Genomic DNA, 6,807 nt, shown 5'->3' with positions numbered 1-6,807 from the left:
GACGGTCTCGGGCAGCGCCGGACACTCGGGCTGAACCGGCGTCGGGTCCGCTGCCCCGCGGGGTCCCCGCGTTCGCGCCGGGACAGGGACGGCGCCGGCGCGGACGCTCAGGCGGGAAAGGCTGCGCGTCGCCGGAGACCCGAGGACGGAGGTCGCGGCGGCGGCTCCGGCGGGAGGACAGGGACCGAGAGCGTCCCCGGCGAGGACAGCGGGGTGACGGCGAGCACGGCGGGACGTCCGGCCGGCGGGAGCCCCGGGGCGGCGGGCGCATCCGCGATCCTAGACCGACGGTGCTTACTCTTTCCACTTTCCTACGGAGGCTCCGCGCCCGTCATGGGGCCCAACCCGGGGCTTGAACTCGCGGCCCTGAGACCTGGGCCTGAGCTGAGATCAGGAGTCGGAGGCTCCACCGACGGAGCCACCGCGGCGCCCCTGAAACCTTATTTTCAATCCACTCTGCCCGCGGCCCGCTCCTCCTCACTGCCTTTATCCCCTCTTCACGGGTTAGAGGCACAAACTGCATCAGAAAGACACGACCCCACAGCTTCGCGGACAGACAACACGCAGTGCCCAGCCAGGACGGAGGGGAACAGCCCCAGAGCCCCAAGCCCAGCACACCGCCGGAGGCCACAGCTTTTCAAAGGGTTCTCAATGCCCACACGGGGAGCACTGGAGGGAGGAGATATGGGTAGAGCAGGACAGGAAGTGTCGCCCCAAAGGGTCACAGAACCAGGGACATGCTTCTCTACCTGCTACCTTGTGCCTTGCACTGAAATACTGGTGTTTGCTGCTTTGCAAATACACAGAATCATATAAATGCTAAACTCATTACTAATTTATTGGATAGCTACAGGCCTTTCTCGCAGGGAATGTCAGGGAGTCTTTAAACAACAAATAACTTTTAAAAAAAAAATCCAAGATAAAATAATGCCGTCAGCAAGAATGAATGGATACTTAATAAAGGACAAAAGCATGAGGTCAAAATGGAAGAAAGGAGTTCACTTCCTTTTAAAAACCCTCAGTGAGCCTCTACCTTGAACGGTGTCCGTGTTTGTTGTTAGAAATACAAGGATGGATTCAGCCGCTGTTCTGGGGGAATCTTCTTTCAGTGCGGCAGAAAGATGCCTAAAAAGATAAAACAGGCAGTTATAGGAACCCTGACCTTCAAAACATGACATTGGCCATGAAAGACGGAACTTGGGAAAGCCCGCCAGTGGACACAGGAAGAATTACATGGAAGATGATCCACCTTTTCTAGTCTCCAATTGGGAGAAAAGTTCTCCCTTCATAGTTTAAACCTTTGAACTGAGATGTTGGATTTAGGGTCAGTCAGTCTAAAACCTTGCACCTGAGACTCTGGACTTAGCACTGGTTCAACACTTGGGAACAAGCAAACCCCAAGGGGCAAAAGTGACGTTCAATCAAGACTGGAGGGGACACGGGGGCCCAGTCATGGGGCGTCTGCCTTCGGCTCGGGTCATGATCTCAGGGTCCTGGGATCGAGCCCCGCATGGGGTTCTGCTTGGCGGGGAGCCTGCTTCCCCCTCTCCCACTCTCCCTGCTTGTGTTCCCTCTCTCTGTCAAATAAATAAATAAAATCTTTTAAAAATAAATAATAAAACAATAAAATAAAAACAAGACTGGGCTACTGTGGCAGGTGGGTCTTCTTCAATAATGGCCACGTGTCACGTTCTCTTCTCCAGCATGGCTTTGGCACGCCTACTCTCCAAAGGGAGTGGCCACATTCCCTCCCCCTTAAATCTGGATTGGCCGGAACTAGAACTAGGACAGAAGGGACGCTATGACTTCCAAGGTCAGCTCATGAAAGGCAAGATGGCAATTTTTTAGACTTTTTATTTTTGAGAGAGAGAGAGAGAGAAAATGCTCACACAACCAGGGGAGGTGGGTGAAGAGTGGGAAGGGGGCAGGGGCCCGGCCTCCCCCAGCGCCTGGAGGGCCTCCCGTCTGGCCCGCCATGGTTGCTCATGGTCAGCCGCTGCCCTGAGCTGAAGCAGCGACTCGCAGAGGCCGTGGGCAGGCATCCCGGCCACCGGGTCCAGCCGGGGTCCCACCTGATGGCCAGAGGAACCACAGACACGATTCCCCAGCCTCCAGATGACCCCGCACCAGCCCTCGGTTCTGTCCACTGAGGGCCCAGAGATGGGGATGCAGAGACTCCAGCCGTCCTGCTCACGCACTGGAACCCCGTGTGACAGAAGCCATAAGCACTACAGATGGTGTTTCAGGCCACGAGGCTTGGGTGGTTACGAGCAGTAGTGGCCAGAACCGCTGGGCAACAGCAGATGCTGAGAACAGGAGCAAACATAAACCTTTCCGGAAAGACACTCTCACACCGCAAACCAATCAAAAGTACACATAAAGGGGCACCCGGGTGGCTCAGTCGGTTAAGCCGCTGCCTTGGGCTCGGGTCAATGGATCTCAGGGTCCTGGGATCGAGTCCTGCATCAGGCTCCCTGCTCCGCGGCGAGCCTGCTTCTCCCTCTGCCTGCTGCTCTGCCTACTTGTGATCTCTCTCGATCTCTGTCAAATAAACAAATAAAATCTTAAAAAAAAAAAAAAACAGTACAAACACACAGTAAGAATTTTATCATAAACACAAGTCAGCAGACCTGATAAGCTGGAGAATCCGTCCCCAGGAACCCAAGCTAACAATACAACAATCAGGAAGGCCACATAAAGTATCTTTAACATGATTTAAAAATTTTTCCAGGGGTACCCAAGTGGCTCAGTGGGTTAAGCCGCTGCCTTCGGCTCAGGTCATGATCCCAGGCTCCTGGGATCGAGCCCCTCGTCAGACTCTCTCCTCTGCAGGGAGCCTGTTTCCTCCTCTCTCTCTGCCTGCCTCTGCCTACTTGTGATCTCCGTCTGTCAAATAAATAAATAAATAAATTTTTTAAGAAATCACTTAAAAGAGTTGTTTAAAAATTTTTTTTTCCAGTAACAAGTCATTGTAAAAATTAGGAACAGATTTTGCGGCTGCAAATAACACAAAACCAAAAATACTGACTTAAACAAGATAGGAGATTTATTATTTTTCTTCTGTAGACAAAGCGCAGAAGAAAGAGGTTCCGGGGCTGATGTGAGGGTTCGAAGAGGTCGGCGGACTCAGGCGCCTTCATGTCGTTCCTGCGTCACTCTCAGACCGTGGCTTCCTCCTCGTGGTTCAAGATCCCTGCTCCAGCTCTGTGACCGCATTCCAGCCAGCGGCGGGGAGTACTGCGTTCTCAGCCTCCCCTTTAAGAACACTTCCTAGAGGGGCGCCTGGGGCCTCAGGCGCTGGGTGTCTGCCCTCAGCTCAGCTCGTGGTCCCAGGGTCCCGGGATCAAGCCCCGCATCGGGCTCCCTGCTCAGCGGGAAGCCTGCTTCCCTCTCTCTCTCTCTCGCTGCTTGTGTTCCCTCTCTCGCTGTCTCTGTCAAATAAATAAATAAAATCTTTAAAAAAAGTGAGGAGTGGGACTCCTCACTCTGTGCTTACTGTCTCTCGGCTGCCAGCCGTCAGCCAGGTTTCATGCAGTCGTCCGTAACCTCTTCGCCTCAAGCTGACGTCCTTCTCTCAGGAACTCCTTTAACTGCTGGCCGACCAACACTATAATTCCTGTTGCCTGCAGCCCCGTAAGCAATAGAAAATTGACTTATTCACCACAGGTAATAGTTACGTAATAAAAAGGGTTTTTGTCCTAACCCAAAAGAAACACAAATTGGGGGAAAAAAACTGGAGTCCGCCAGGCTGCAGACATCCATACTTCCGGGGGTCCTTCTTCATGGGCTTTCAGACCACCTACCGCGACCGACTCCACGCAGGGGTGACGCCAAACCAATGTCTTCTCATCTGGAAAGAGAACCGGCCCCTATAAGTGCCTCCCAAGACTTGCAACAGTCCCACAAGAAGCAGAAGGGTGCAGGGTGGGTTCACCGTGAGTCTTTGCCACGCCGTCGTCATTCGGCGGGAGGGAGAGAAAGGCTCAGCGAGGAGGTGGACAGTCTGTCTGCTCGTGGTCCAGGGAGAAGGTGGGAAACCAAGGAAGAAAAGTGCCTGCTTTCTCCCGGGCATCAGTCTTGGGTTGGACATCAAAGAACTGAATTATCTACTGAGGGTATTTTAACTAACGAGTGAAAGGACGATCTTGCAGAACGGAGGGCTGGGCGGGAGCTGGACGGGGCACCACAGACACAGCGCTCAGACACGGTCAAGTCTCCGCCTCCGCCTCCCACTCATGAAGGTCAAGAGCCCAATTGACGCACACCGGACTGACCAGCGAGTGTCTGTCTCGGGCTGAGCCTTCGGGATGTGGAAACGCTCTGTCTTGATCTCGCTGGGGGTTTTACAAGCAGATGTACGTGCAAACCTTCACCAAGATGTACGCTTGAGATCTGTGAACTCACGGAGTCTGACAGCTCCACACAAGTAGTTTCCCAGCAGACGCCCATGATCGGAAGCTGAGTTCCAGCGAGTGCTCCGGACGGAGGGGCTTGCCATGCTCAGCCTCCCTCTGTGGGCACGAAGCCGTTAGGAAAAAAGGCACCACGGCTTGGTTTGAGGATCCCTGCGCAGCGGTCACGCGTCCCCCCAAGCCAGTCCCAGGGCCCAGTGCAGCGGAGACTGTGGTGGTTTGAAAGAGGCGTCAGGAACCCAGAAGCTGCAAGATCTAAATGCCGCTCCTCACAGAACGTTCTCCCTCCACTGCCAGCCGACGAGGATCTGTGTGCGACTCTGCTGATGGAAGCGGGGGTTTCCCTCACAGCCCCTTCTGCACACTGTGATACTCGAGATCCAAGACCCTAACCGCAGCCTAAGAACCAAGATGCATGAGGCATTATCAGGCAGACAAGCCGAGCAGTGGGGCAGTGAACGCGTCCCCAGTAGGACCCTGCGCATCTGCACAGCACGGAGACAGTCTCCACGAGTCGGGCAGAGATGTCTGTCCAGCTGGAGCGGGACTTGGGCTTCGCACAGGATCTAGCCAGTATGTTGGATCCTCCAATGGGAAAGTCTTTACCTCATGGGATGATCTCAGTCCCTTTTCTAGGCTAGACCAGTCATGTGTGCTAACAAACCTGGGTGGCCCACTGAGTGACAGGAAGCACCTGGAAGCACCTGGCCTGGGTATGCTGGGCTGAGGTGTTTGGTGACAAGGCTGACTCACCTAGAAAGGGGAGGGCTGGTGGAGCCACACAGACCAAACAAAGGTCCCACAAGGGAAGACACCTTCACAGACCAGGGGGGACACCTTCACAGACCAGGGGGACACCTTCACAGACCGGGGGGACACCTTCACAGACCAGGGGGGACACCTTCACAGAACAGGCTTTGCTCAAAGAATTGTATTAGCTCTTTATTTCATTTTTATTTTTTTAAAGATTTATTTAGAGAGAGAGACAGAGTGCAGGGGGAAGGGGTAGAGGGAAAAGGGGAGAACCCCCAGCAAACCCCATGCTGAACAGTGTCACAACCCTGAGATCACGACCTGAGCCAAAACCAGGAGCCAGACGCTCAACCGACTGAGCCGCCCACGTGCCTCATTCCGGTGGGATTTAAGTTTCTCTACAATTCAGCCTGACAGGCCTAGATCTCTGCTGTGGCATCCGCGTTGTTCATGAGCTGGGGAAAGAGGCCGGCTGAGCAAGGAGCTGGTACAAAGGCTCCAAGGTTTGTGTAGGACGTCAGCGACTCCATCATTCATGAATGACTTCAGCAACCAAGGGCTGCTCTCCCAGGCAGAAATGAGCCTGCACTATCTGGAGAAACCACCAGAAAGCACATGGCTCTGGCTGCACTGGGGACACCATGCAAGGAGAGGCCCTCGGTGCAGAATCAGCTGTCATGTCCCGTGTTTCACAACCATCGCGGGTTCCCGGCTGGTGACACATAATCACCGCAAACTCGGCTGAGGCTTATGCTGTTGCTGTGCAGAGGACCCAATCCCCTGAGCAAGATGAATGGAAAAAGCAGAAAGTGATCAGCTTCTCTCTGCTCTGACCTGGGCCACGTTTCCCGTCCAGTCCTGGCTGTGGGGAGCGGGGCAGAGAGGGCAAGACGAGACACCGGTCCGTGGACCTCTCTGAGCTTGCTAAGCTGCGGACGCATGAACAACGGCTTCAGTGACCAGGGCAGGACCCTTGCCAGGCCTCCTGGGTAGCTGGAGGCTACCATTGCCTGAACTCCTAACAGACAAGAAACAGCCGCTTTTGCAAACTTACCAAAATAGCATCTTACAGAGATGCTAATATATTAATATCTTAATGGCCTCTTATGCCGTCACAGGGGAACCAGGGAACCGAAAATACTCCTGCCACAGGGGCCTGTGGAAGAGGCCGCTTTTCCGAGAGCAGCGGTGTCGGTACTCTGGGCCCGGTCACTCGTCCGTCAGTTAGGGACCTGGAGCACTGGGCAGGCAGCCCCGAGAGCATAAAGCGGCTTCCCGGGGCCCCACGCGGCTAGAGGGGCATGGTTTCCAGAGCTCCGGGTCCAAGAACGGGCTGGCACCGGACGACCAGGTGGTGCTAGCCACAGCCTAGCGAGGGTCCCTCACGTGGGGAAAAGAGCCAAGGACTTGGTGGCATGCTGTGTGGACACCCAGACTACGGCTGGGCATGCGGTGGGTGTGCGTGGGCTCCCTGCAGGCTCTGAGCAGAACCCTCTCCCACGCCTTCAGGGACACCCATAGGACCACTCCGTCCACAGGCTGGTAACAATCTGGGAGAGCCAGGCATCACGCAGGTCTGGAAACTTCACTCCGGGAGTTACCAGCGCAGCCCACAGCGGTACAGAAGAGACAAGGCAAACGG

Source organism: Lutra lutra, chromosome 15 (assembly GCF_902655055.1).
Source record: "Lutra lutra chromosome 15, mLutLut1.2, whole genome shotgun sequence".
Classification (NCBI taxonomy): domain Eukaryota; kingdom Metazoa; phylum Chordata; class Mammalia; order Carnivora; family Mustelidae; genus Lutra; species Lutra lutra.
Note: the sequence above shows the minus strand (reverse complement) of the source record.